The sequence below is a fragment of the Juglans microcarpa x Juglans regia genome, chromosome 4D (assembly GCF_004785595.1).
Source record: "Juglans microcarpa x Juglans regia isolate MS1-56 chromosome 4D, Jm3101_v1.0, whole genome shotgun sequence".
NCBI lineage: Eukaryota > Viridiplantae > Streptophyta > Magnoliopsida > Fagales > Juglandaceae > Juglans > Juglans microcarpa x Juglans regia.
This window is the reverse complement of record NC_054600.1, coordinates 1,954,341-1,966,689: the sequence shown is the minus strand read 5'-3', so window position 1 is coordinate 1,966,689 and position 12,349 is coordinate 1,954,341. Positions and strand designations below refer to the sequence as shown.

The following is a 12,349-nucleotide window of genomic DNA, read 5'->3' as shown; positions in this document are numbered from 1 at the left end:
AATCCACTAATACTATACTAAAATCAGATCGAAATTTGTAAAACTGTAAGTACTGGTATAGGAGTGTAATCGATGCAATATTGGTTTTACGAATCTCAAAATTAGTGTATAGCAGTTCAATTCAAAAATATGTTCAAAACCAGACCAAACCGGACCAATTAAACCCCTAAGAACAACTGGGAAAGTATCCTTTGCTGTATGGAATTATCTGAATCTATTTTAAAGTGAATAACTTAGTTGTAACGACCCGGTCCAATAATTTTAAGGTTGGAATATTGACAATTTTTATTAAGCCTAAATTATATTTTAATGGACCATATTGGATAAGTCCACGAACGATAAATTACTGAAGTTGATTAAAAGTTTTAATTAGACTAAATTACTGAAATTGATTAAGAGTTTTAATTAGACTCAATAAATAGGTTAAATTCCATTTATTATTTATTGAACGAGTTAGACTCGTTTTAGAATCTAAAGATTGGCCATAAGAAATTTATTTCAAGTTAAAATCATCACTGATTGAAATCTCTTACACAATCTCAATCACTGTCAATTCTACATTAAATGAATTACTAGATCATTTTTTTAAATTCAAACTCTCTTCTTGAATAATCGTGAATAAGTTCAACTCAAACTCGTTAACACTCTCTCCCTAATATCTCTATAAATATCTTTCATTTCTTGTTTTATCTGAAAAAATCATAAACATCCGTAAGTGCAGCGGTAGAATCCCAGATACCCAATATTGCATCACGAGTATCCCATGTTCACCATGCCAATAGTCGACTGCCTCATTCCTCTCACAACATTCCTCACGTTTTCTCTTCATTCTCCCTTACATTTGTTTTCTTTTAAGCTCTCGATTAATCAATTTCTCTCTTTAGCCAGCACCGAGCTCATGAAAGGAAATTAGACATGTTGCGAAAATATCGGATTAGTGCTACAAGGTAAATAGCTTGATTATAAATTAGGATTAATATACTTTAGCTAGTTATTATATTATTATTATTATTATTATTAAAACCATTTATTTGGAAGTCAATATTTATGTACCACGCATGTTATGATATCTGTAAACATGTCATTCATCATAAATCATGATCATATTTCATTTCCCATATTATAGTTATGTATGTATTATACATCTCATGCATCTCACATTGCATAAAATACGTAAAATTTCATAAGATAAAGTGTAAGATAAAGATTAGATAAATCAGATGGTCATTCAGATGCATGGTACCAATGTAGTTACTAGTCAGGATGAATGTGCAAGCTATAGACTTAAGCGTGGTCCACCATAGTATTTTATGAGATTAGATTGGTGATTCCCCTTGTGGCCACATGATGTTGGACTGGTGTACAACCTTGCACATATGATTAAATGCGTTGGCCAGTCAGAACAATCAAATAATTCAGATCAGCCAAACAAGTCAACTAATTCATATAAGTCATGCATGCCATCAACACATTTATGAACAATCATGATTTTAATTATCAACATGAAATATTTTATGAAAACTTTATGTAGAGTATGTTTACATTATGATATATTTCTTACTAAGTTATCGATTCATTTTAGTTTATTTTTATGTTTTTAAACCATCACAGATTAGAATATTTATAAAGGTATAGTTGCAGGACAAGACTTAGTCCAGATAGGCGTGACAATGACCTAAATCATGTATAGAGATTTTAAATTATGATTTTTATGGAAAAAATTTTGAAAAATTGTAATAAATGATTCTGCTTATTTATGATTTCAATATTTTAATATAAAACGACTCTATTTATTATAAAAAATCTTTATACTTGACGCTTCTTTTAGAAAAAAAATATCTTTTTAAATCAAGTTTAGTAGTGCACTTTGGGTATCGTGATTTTCTAAAATGATAATGTATTTCTTAAACGTGAAAAGCGGGGTGTTCCCTTAGTACTAGTAATGAATAGCAGTAGTGAAGCAGTATAAAAATATATAAGTAATGTTTTATCTCATTTTTATTGTCCAATCAAGGATTAAGTCATGTTTGAAAAGTGAGATGAGTTTTATTTCAAATTTTCTCATAATTTTATTTCTAAACATCATTTAAACATAAAATACTTTTAATTTCAAACGTTTAATATTTTCATCTAATAATTACCTAATCATTACAATTTTTATCCAAATAAAACATAAAATATCTTGTTTGTATTCATAACTTACCTCAACTCATCTCATCTCATCATTACAACTTTTCTAAATTTACACACAAAATATAATAAACAATTCAATTTTTTTAAATCCCAAAACAAAAATAATATTAAAAATAATATTCTAACAATATTTTATTCAACTCATCTAAAACCATCTTAACTCATTTCAACTCATCGCTGAATCTAAACGGAGTTTTTCAGATTTTAAAATGAAATCATTACAGCTTTTATCCAAATAAAACATAAAAAAAGGTTTGTTTGCATTCAGAACCCACCTCAATTTTTGTCATCTCGTTATTACAATTTTTTCAAATTTACACACAAAATATAATAAAGAATTCAACTTTTTCAAATCTCAATACAATAATAATATTAAAAATAATATTTTAACAATATTTTATTCAACTAATCTAAAATCATCTTAACTCATTTTAACTCATCTCTAAATTCAAATGAGATTTTTCAGATTTTAAAATAAAATCATTACAACTTTTATCCAAATAAAACATAATTTGGCCTTGTTTGCATTTAGAACTCACCTCAACTAATCTTATCTTATCATTACAACTTTATCAAATTTACACATAAAATATAATAAACAATTCAATTTTTCAAATTCCAAAACAATAATAATATTAAAAAAAATATTCTAACAATATTTTATTCAACTCATCTAAAACCATTTCAACTCATTTTTTCAGATTTTAAAATAAAAATTATATTTAAACATTTTTTTTACTTTTTATTTAGAATTTTCTATTTCATTTTTCAAAATTTAATAAAATATCTTAAGTCAAATCATTTTACTACATTTCACAAATTATTTTACCCTTATTAATAGAATTATCATGTCATTTCATTACCCAAGCATGCCCTAAATCTCTCTTGTGTACAATTCCATTTTGTTTAAGAAAGAAAGTTAAGATCTTGAAGCAATTTCACACCCTTTTTTTAAGGATAGAATTGAGAGAAACTAAGACACTTTAGTTGTTCTATTTTTAAGTCAATGTGTCAAACAAATAATTCACATTATTTAAATGGTAATATTTTATTTGTAAGATTAAATCAAATTATTCTATATAAGTTTTGTGACATTTTAAATATACTAGCAAGTGCATGAGTCATACTGAATCAAATATAAACCAAATAATTTCTAATCTAGTTTGGAAAGATGATTTTTAAATTAAATAAGAAATTAAGAACTAAATAATCAATTAATTAGATAAATAAATGTTAAGTTAATAAGCTAATAAAGAACTAAAATAAATTTTAAAGATGTAAATTAATCTAAATAAAGAATAAACTATTAATGGAGAATGAGCTAAGGTTTTGGAATCGCCCTCGTCAATTCATAGTAATATATTTATGATAATTGATTCTTCTAAAACATTTACATGATAATCTTAAAATCAATTTTGTTATCATGGAAAATATCATCATTGAAACTTTTTTTTAAAGAAAATATCTAAAATATGTTTTTCTTCACTTAAAAATATAAAATCAAATCATCACTTGTATCTGTTAAAATAAATCATAATAGATATTAGCTTTTATTTTAAACAAAATCATAAATCAGGTTCTCAATTGATTAAGATTATTCTAGATCATGAGAAATGCATAATTAAACTTATATGAATAATTCTATATCTCTCAATTGATATGAAGGAAGAACAATAGATCATTAAATATATAAACAACTGAAAAAAAATCAATCTCATAGATAATATTACTAATCTTGAATGAAGTTTCATTCTTACTAACCTTCATCCCTATATATCTTCACGTCTCTTGTTCCGTTTGCTAATTTTTTTTATTTTTTTTTTCATTCTCTACTCCTTTGACATTCAAGACTTCTATTCTCTACTTCTTCTATTCTCAATTAAAAGTTCATCTTCTGGCACACCTCAACATCATATTAGTCTTGAATTACAAATTTTCCCCACCTCAATTTCTGATCAAGATAAAATTCAAAGTTAAGTGAGAAAAATAAAAGATTTCAAAACTAATAAAAATATAATTATTAACACTACATAATTGTGATAATACTTTATTTAGAGTAGAAAAATTATGCACAGTTCGGATATTATCAATAAACACTTTATTAAGTTGGTTGTTTAGAAATTGTTTCTCATTTATGAATGCTCTCTTAGCGAGACTGCTTGGTGCTATTTTTATAATATTTTTTACTACACTCCCACTTTTTTTCACTAATTGGAAAAGTGTGTTATTCAATTGTGGTGTTACTTTCGAGGCAATACTGAACTTCACTTGATTGCCTCTCTTATTCCTGCACTCCTTTTTTTGAAGATTTGGCTTGCTAGACATATCCAAGTTTGATGGCATCTAGATCAATAGTCTCTCTATTATCTACAAGGTTAAAGCTTGGTTGAGAGCTCTCAATTTTCTTCTCAAACCGAAAGCTATTGTGCTTAGCTCTAGTGTTAACTTTGGACACCCTTCATCTCCCTATCTTTACGATTAGATCCAGAAGGCCTATCTTAGTCAGAAGGATTCGTCCTTCCCTTGGTATGTTTAAGCTAAACATAGATGGCACCTCCAAAGGCAACCTTTGTCCTGCAAGTTGTGGAGGAGTTATACGTTCTCATGATTGTTATTTTACTTTTGATTTTTCTCCTTTTTGGGCGTTGGTACTAATACTTATGCTGAACTTTTTACTCTAAAGTTAGGTCTTACCTTATGTTATCAACTGAGTATTACAGATCTTATTGTGAAGTCAGACCCTCTTCTTATTGTTAATTGATTCAAGAATAATTAATTTGTTGCCCCTCAGTCCTATTTCAATATTTGGGAAGACATTTTTCACTTTTAAAAGTGCTTTCCAATTTGATGTATTCAATGTTATAAAGAAAACAATACCTTAGCTGATAGCTTTGCTTCCTTCGGTGCAATGGGTAATACAATAAGTTTTCCTCTCTTTATGAATTACCTAAACACATGATTGATATTTTTTTTTGGATCGTGCAGAACTCCCACCTTGCGTCATTACTTTTCTTTTATTTTGTTCTTAATTGTAATTAGTTTTTATTACGGATTATAGTTTTCTATAGGAGCCCGGTTTTGATTTCTATAACCCCCTTCCTGCTCTTTGTATAAGATATTCTTCTATCATAAGGGAGGGCTAATTAATAAATTTGGAGTACTGTCATCTTCTTAAAAAAATGAGGGGGGGAATTTTTGTGAGAAAGACGAAATAGAACAAAACTTGTAGTTTACTACATAATATTGGATGCAAGGCGTCTACATAGCCATAAAAACTAAAGACTCAGTGCTGCAAAGTGTAAGAACTGAAATAGCTAGTGTCACTGCGATTTTTGGCATCTACCCACGTTGAGTAGTCTCACATGGTCTATGAAGTGGTCTTAAATAATCAGTCAAACATAAACTCAACAAATTAGAGGAATTCACAATGATCAAAAGAAAGGGAAAAAAAAAACATTTGGAAGTTTTTTAAACTTTGTTTTAGCATGCTTCTGTTTAGATTATTGTTGCTGTCTTTGGTTCTCGTTAAACTTATAGATCGTGGTTGTAAGGGTTTAAAGAGAGGAAACAGTAATGGTTCAAGAGTGTGATGAACAAGGGTTAACAGCTCATATGCATTATTCTTTATTTGCATCAAGGAGATTTTTAATTGCACCGATGATTTTGTTGCTTAGTGGTCATATTTTCCTTAGTGTGAAGAAAGAATAAAATGTGGAAAAGAATCTAAAGCAAAATGCGAGGCTCTATGAAAGTGTTTGCTACCTTGAAAGTTTTTGTGCCAAAACTAGATTCTATGATACCAACTACCTTACCTAGTGAGTTCTTCTATATTAGCCCTAGAGGAGCAACAAGTTAACAAACCAAAGATAATGATCACAAGATAGGTTTTTCCAAAGTCCGAACAATACATCAGAACGATCTACTTTATTGTTGTTTACATGTAGTCGTTTTTGCATTTTTATATGTTTCTTTGGGGGAAAAGAGGATGGATATTGACATTGAAACTTTGTTTACTTCCCATCTTGTTCACAGTGAAAGCTTAGCAAAAGAATGGACTAGGCTTGCACTTTCTTCCCTTTGGCTTCATCATCTAGTTTGTTCTTGAAAGGCAGGAAGGTCTTCCCACCCATATATTCCCGCAAGGCTTCCGGTATCTCAACACCATCCTCCCTCTGATAGTTCTCAATTATACAGCACATTGTTCTTTCTGTTGCTGTGAGTGTAGAGTTCAATAAGTGAACATATTTCTTAGACTGCTCATTGTTCTGTGATGGCACAAAATAAGAATGAGCAAACAGTCATAAATTTGATAAAGACATATCGTAAGGTGGTGAGGCAGTCAATGCTAATATGATGATCTCATAAAAGAAAAGGGTATATCTAGGTTCAATGGCTAAAATAATTCTCTTGCATACCATGTTCAATTAAAACTCATGATCATGTCATTAAATTTAATGAGAGAACTCATGCATGCATATGGGTGATAAATGTAAAGAAGAAGCTTCTATATGAATATATTACAGTAATGGAAATTTTCAAAGTTTTTATTCTTCAATAAAACAATTCTCTAGAATTTTCCCTTGTCTTCATTAACTTTACATCGTTTATATACTCAATATTGCCGTTGATGGAAGTATCCGGATCAATTAATTGGAAAGAAATGATGATTCTATGACTTGGCTCAGAGTTTATAAGAGATAGAGCACAAGATCTACCTTTTTCTGCCCAAATCGAATTTCCAGCCTTCTGGGCTGATAGTCTGTACAGTTTGAACAGGACACCAGCTCTCTGTAAGTTTGAGATGCAGGAAACCATCCTTCCAAATCATACTTCTTTGAAGCTGCATCATTGAGAGCACCAGAGACAACAGCAACAACTTGATAGGGGATGTTAAGCTGCAATATGGAAAACTCAAATCGGAAACAGGATGTAGGAAAAAAAAAGGCACTTTAAATAGGACCCCCCCCATCTTCCTCCAACATGAAGTGGGAAGAGAAAAAAGCCAATCTCTTTCACGTATACACACAGGACCTTTGAAATTATATACAATAAAGTCCAGAACTCATGCACACATCAGTATGTCTTGATTTCTACACATATACACACATTAAATACAAATATGTCGCATCTATAAACTGGACAACTCTAAAGTTGGACCACTAAAGGTCGTCTGTGGATCACCCAGGTCATGTCACATACGTATAATTAAGATGGTCACTAATATGCTAATCCAGAATTCAAGGATGAACATTCTAGTATTCAAGAAGATGATACCATCTTGTAGAAATCCTCGGAGTTTCTGATCATTTCCTCATGCATTACCCAAGATTCATTGTTATCTGGGCTGGTAATGCAAAACAGCTCCACCTTCTCAAACTGATGAACTCTGAATATCCCTAGAGTATCTCGACCATGTGAACCAGCCTCTGCACGAAAGCAGGATGAATATCCAGCATAGCTGTGAAAAATTGAATACTAATGAACAAATGGCCACACCATACTTTTCTAGACATAGAACAAGCTTCATGAAGAAATTACAACCTTATGGGTAGCTAGGATGGATCCAATCATCCAAATGATATGCACAAAGTGGTTGTTCAGCTGTAGCAATAAGATATTTGTCATCTCCCTCACCTGTTACCTAACACTAGCCAACTATATCGGTTAGCTCATATACCGAAAGTCATGTAGTAGGGAAAAAAGTTTTTTTTTTTTTTTTGATAAGTAAAATAAGTATTATTAATCCAAGGATGGGCAACAACTGCCAATTACAAAGTAAGTATGTCCTATCTACGTAGGCACATTAGAAACTAAGAAATCATGAAGGTCCATGCCATTAAAGTCCACAGCAATGGACCAAGTACAAAGCGTTCTGAAAAAGAAAACTTTTAGCTCCTCCATAGATCTCTTTGTCTTCAAACGTCCTCTCATTTCTCTCCTGCCACAAGCACCGCATAATACAGATAAGGATCATCTTCCAAATCACTTTGATCTGATACACACCTCGAATAGAGGTCCAACATGCCAACATATCCACTACGGATTCCGGGATAACCCATGCTAGTTCCATCCTTTTACACACCTCATTCCAGAGAATCCTGGCTACATCACTATGTACAAGTAAATGGTTCACCGACTCACCCCCTTTTTTACACATACAACATCAGTCTGCAATGATTATCCTCCTCTTTCTCAGATTATCTATAGTAAGAATCTTACCTAGTAACGCTGTCCACACAAAGAAAGAAGCTTTAGGAGGAGCCTTGTGTTGCCAGATCCTTCTCCAGGTAAACTGTATCTCTAGCACTTGTATGAGGACCTTATAAAAGGACCTAACAGTAAATACCCCTCTCCCTGCAGGAATCCACCACGGGCCATCTTCATGCTAGATACTTGGATGACACGAATACAAGAGACTATAAAAATCTGCAAAACTCTCCATCTCCCAATCCTGTGCCGCCCGGTTAAAGTTGATATTCCAGTGAATACCCCCTTCTTAGATTCCCATAACTTCCGCCGCTGTGACATCTTTGGCACTTGCTATCAGGAAAAGTATAGGAAACAAATCTTGGAGAGCACTGTTGCCACACCAAACATCCTTCCAAAATCTAATCCTGAAGCCTGTACCCAACTGGAACCTAGTATGTTGATGAAAGACCTCCCACCCTTTTCTAATATGCTTCCATAGCCTCATTCCATGTGCCCCTCTAACTTCTCTAGTACACCAACCCTCCCCTAAACCACCATATTTATTCTCAATCACAATTTTCCATAAGGCTTCTGGTTCCTTGATATATCGCCACAACCATTTGCCAAGGAGCGCCCGATTAAACAACCTTAAGTTTCTAATACCCAAGCCGCCACTCGAGATAGGATGGCACACCATCTCTCACCTGACAAGATGAAATTTAAACTCATCTCTTATCATGTCTTTTCTGGATGTAAGACATGATAAGATATTGTCTATGCCGTGATCCACTCCACTGCATTATTCTCTCCAGCCTAACGTGATTCTAGCATATTTTTTAACCATATATAGTAGAACATATTCTCTTCTATAAGAAATATATAGCTGTACATTTACTATAAATATCTTTATTTGATTCATGTAAATTCTTATTTAAATCAATACAATGCCTAAGTCAAGATTGGCTGTTTTCCCTACAAGACACTCCCACAAATGGAGGCTCTCTGAATGTTAAAACAAAAAACAAGGGACAGAGAAATGCCAAAAATGCTGGAAATATAAAATCAAAGAAAGATGGAGCGAAGAGTGCTAAAGATCTCTGTAGAAGACGTATACAAATGTTACCGCGTAAAGTTCCCCATCAAATTGAGATAATTGAGCACACTTCACCATGATATCTTTTCTCATGAAGAATGGAGTCTGCAATGCTGTAGATCCTCTTTTCTCCACGAAATCAAGGCCAAAGTTAATCAGAGCTTGATTGAGATGCACTCCATCTCCTTTCAAGTAGAAACCTCTACCTCCAGCCACATCAACACCTTCACATCTCAATTATATTGGCATAGTGATCCAATCAATTACATGACAGATTGAGGAAGCACGTGTATAAAAACTCCATTGAGATAGTTTTAGTGCTATGACGCCCAGCTATTACGCCATGGAGTAATACATCCATGCAATAGAAGTGAAGGGACAAAAGAATGTGGAACGAGACTGCATATCACTCACCTTGGTCTGAGACTTTAGACCTTCATCTATTTCTTAGAATGGCCAAGTTATAGCTTTGTCTTTTCCATCGCTGAGTGATTATGAATTATACAAACTCAAGAAGCTGACCCCATTAGATGGGTAGCGCAATTTGGTAGTTAGGATAAATTCTAGCACACTTTAATATTCTAATCTGTAGAGGAGGAAACAAATTACCCATATTACACTAAGAATAAGCCTCTATCCCAGTTCAAAATGAAGAAGCATTTTTTAAATTTTTGTCTAGTTTAAGAAGCATCTGTATCAATAATAGATGTAGATGCTTTCATGGTTACTATATATCTTTTCCAGCAGAAGAGTGTACAGATGCAAATATGGTCATTTATCAATAATAACTGCAGCAGCCAAAGGAAAAAAAAAAAAAAAAACTGTAACCAGCTCAATCAATGCAGATTTGGAGCTACTCCATTAAAATAAAACACAGATTCACTAATTGTAAGCTGGCATGACTGAAAAAAATACAAACTTTTGAGACGTACAAGAAATCATTGCCAAATCAGTGCCATGCATCAATCTAGGTAGACGACATTATGTGCACCACAATACGCGTACTAACATAAACTAATGCTTTGAAGCCTGGAACAAAAAGTTTTTGCCTTTAAATTGAATGAAGACATTAAAATATATACCTTTCTTCAAATCTACAATCCCAAGGAGCTCAACAAGTTCAAAATGATTCTTTAGTTGTGTGTCGAACCGTTTCTCACCCCATGATCTGATAACTTCATTGTTTGCCTATTAACACATTTACAAATTCAAAGTTCAAAATAAAACATTAGATACAAAGAAAACAAAACGAACGTGCCAAGTCATATACCTCATCGTTGCTGATTGGGACTGAATCATGAACGAGATTTCCAATTATTTCCAATTTCGAATTCAATTGTTTTAAAACTTCACGATCTTCAGCTTCTTTCTCCGTTGCTGACTTCTTATTGTCCTCTGCAATCTTGATCATCTCAGTGGTATCTTCACCTGCCCTTATGCAAACGAATTCCACAATTCAGTTCCATTGAAATCCAGCCCAAGAATCGATTCCAAAAAGTAAAGAAGTCCGAGGATAAACAGAATACCCAGTTTACCAAAATATTGAAAAGTTTAACTCGAACAGCTTTTGATCACACGGATTTTAATTTGATTCAACTTCCAAATTATGGAGCTTGTAATTCTTCTATAGAAGAAAGACGTGCACTGAATTCCACATGATAAATGTGTTATTAGCAAGCATACATGATCAGCCTGATGGTTATGGACAAACTTATGGACCTTTTTCCATTCCTATAAATAAAGCAAGCGAAAAACAACTAGAGATTCCACCTCTAAGAAATTAAAAGGAAAAAGTATGAACACTGACAATTCGAAGTTGAGCAATTTGCTTGTTGACCTTGTTTAACTCCTTGTGAAGATTCTCTAGCTCGAATTGAACTGAAAATCAATACCTTTTTTAAAAAGCTAAACTAAATCCTTGAGAAACATTAAGAAGTTAGCAAAATCTAGAGTAAGTTGCCCGGGGGAGAATACGATGACGCCATTCTTTGTCGAGGTTGATGACCTCGTCGACGAGTTCGGCGTTGGCGAAACGTCGACGTTGGGATTCGCGGATGAGATGGGGGTTGCCGCCCTTTTCTACTCTAAAGAGATTGATTTCCAACATTCTCTCTCTCTGTCTCTCTGCGCAGAGCAACGACGGAGGTGGAAAGTAGAACGAAGAAGTTGACTCATGTGACGTCAAAAAGTTGCAAGAACCAATTTAAAAATTTTAGCAGTTAGTCTTTTTTTTAGTATTGTAGTTTTTATCTTTTTTGTATTTTTTTTAAATACACAAAAATTGCTTTAAAAAAAAAAAAAGCTTTAAAATACTATGGTCGGTTTGGTTATAGGACGATTTTATCTCACTTCCTAAAGATAATCTTGTGAAGAAATTGATTTGTTTATTCAAATACGAGTATTTTATTTATGGAAAAAAAAAACTAATATCGGCATTAAAAGAATCTATTTTTTAATTGTATACTTCATTTTCTATTAAAAATAGAGGCTAGAGACTTATTAAATTAATCGATTTTTTCGTTCATATTAAATTAGACGATATTACCTTGAACTTAAATTACTTTCAAATTAGTCCATTTACTAAACTTAAATTATTAAATAGTTAAATATATTCACCTAACATGACATTGATATTCACGAGGAATTTAAAAATAAAAATAAAAAGTCTAACATTAAGGACATATTTGGATAACACTAAACATTCTAAAAAATTATCAAAATTTCTTATAAATTCATTCCTAAATATCATTTAAATACAAAATATTTTTCTATTTTAAAATTTAAACTTCTCATCTAATTATTATTTAAACATAAAGATTAATATAATTTTTCCAAACTTCAAAACAAAAATAATATTAAAAAATTATACTTAAA

The 12,349-nt window shown here is 32.0% G+C and overlaps 1 pseudogene; it reads right to left on the bottom strand.

The window, feature by feature from the left end:
• Positions 1–6,218: 6,218 nt before the first annotated feature.
• LOC121260915 lies at positions 6,219–11,582 on the bottom strand (annotated as a pseudogene).
• Between the last annotated feature and the right edge of the window lie 767 nt (positions 11,583–12,349).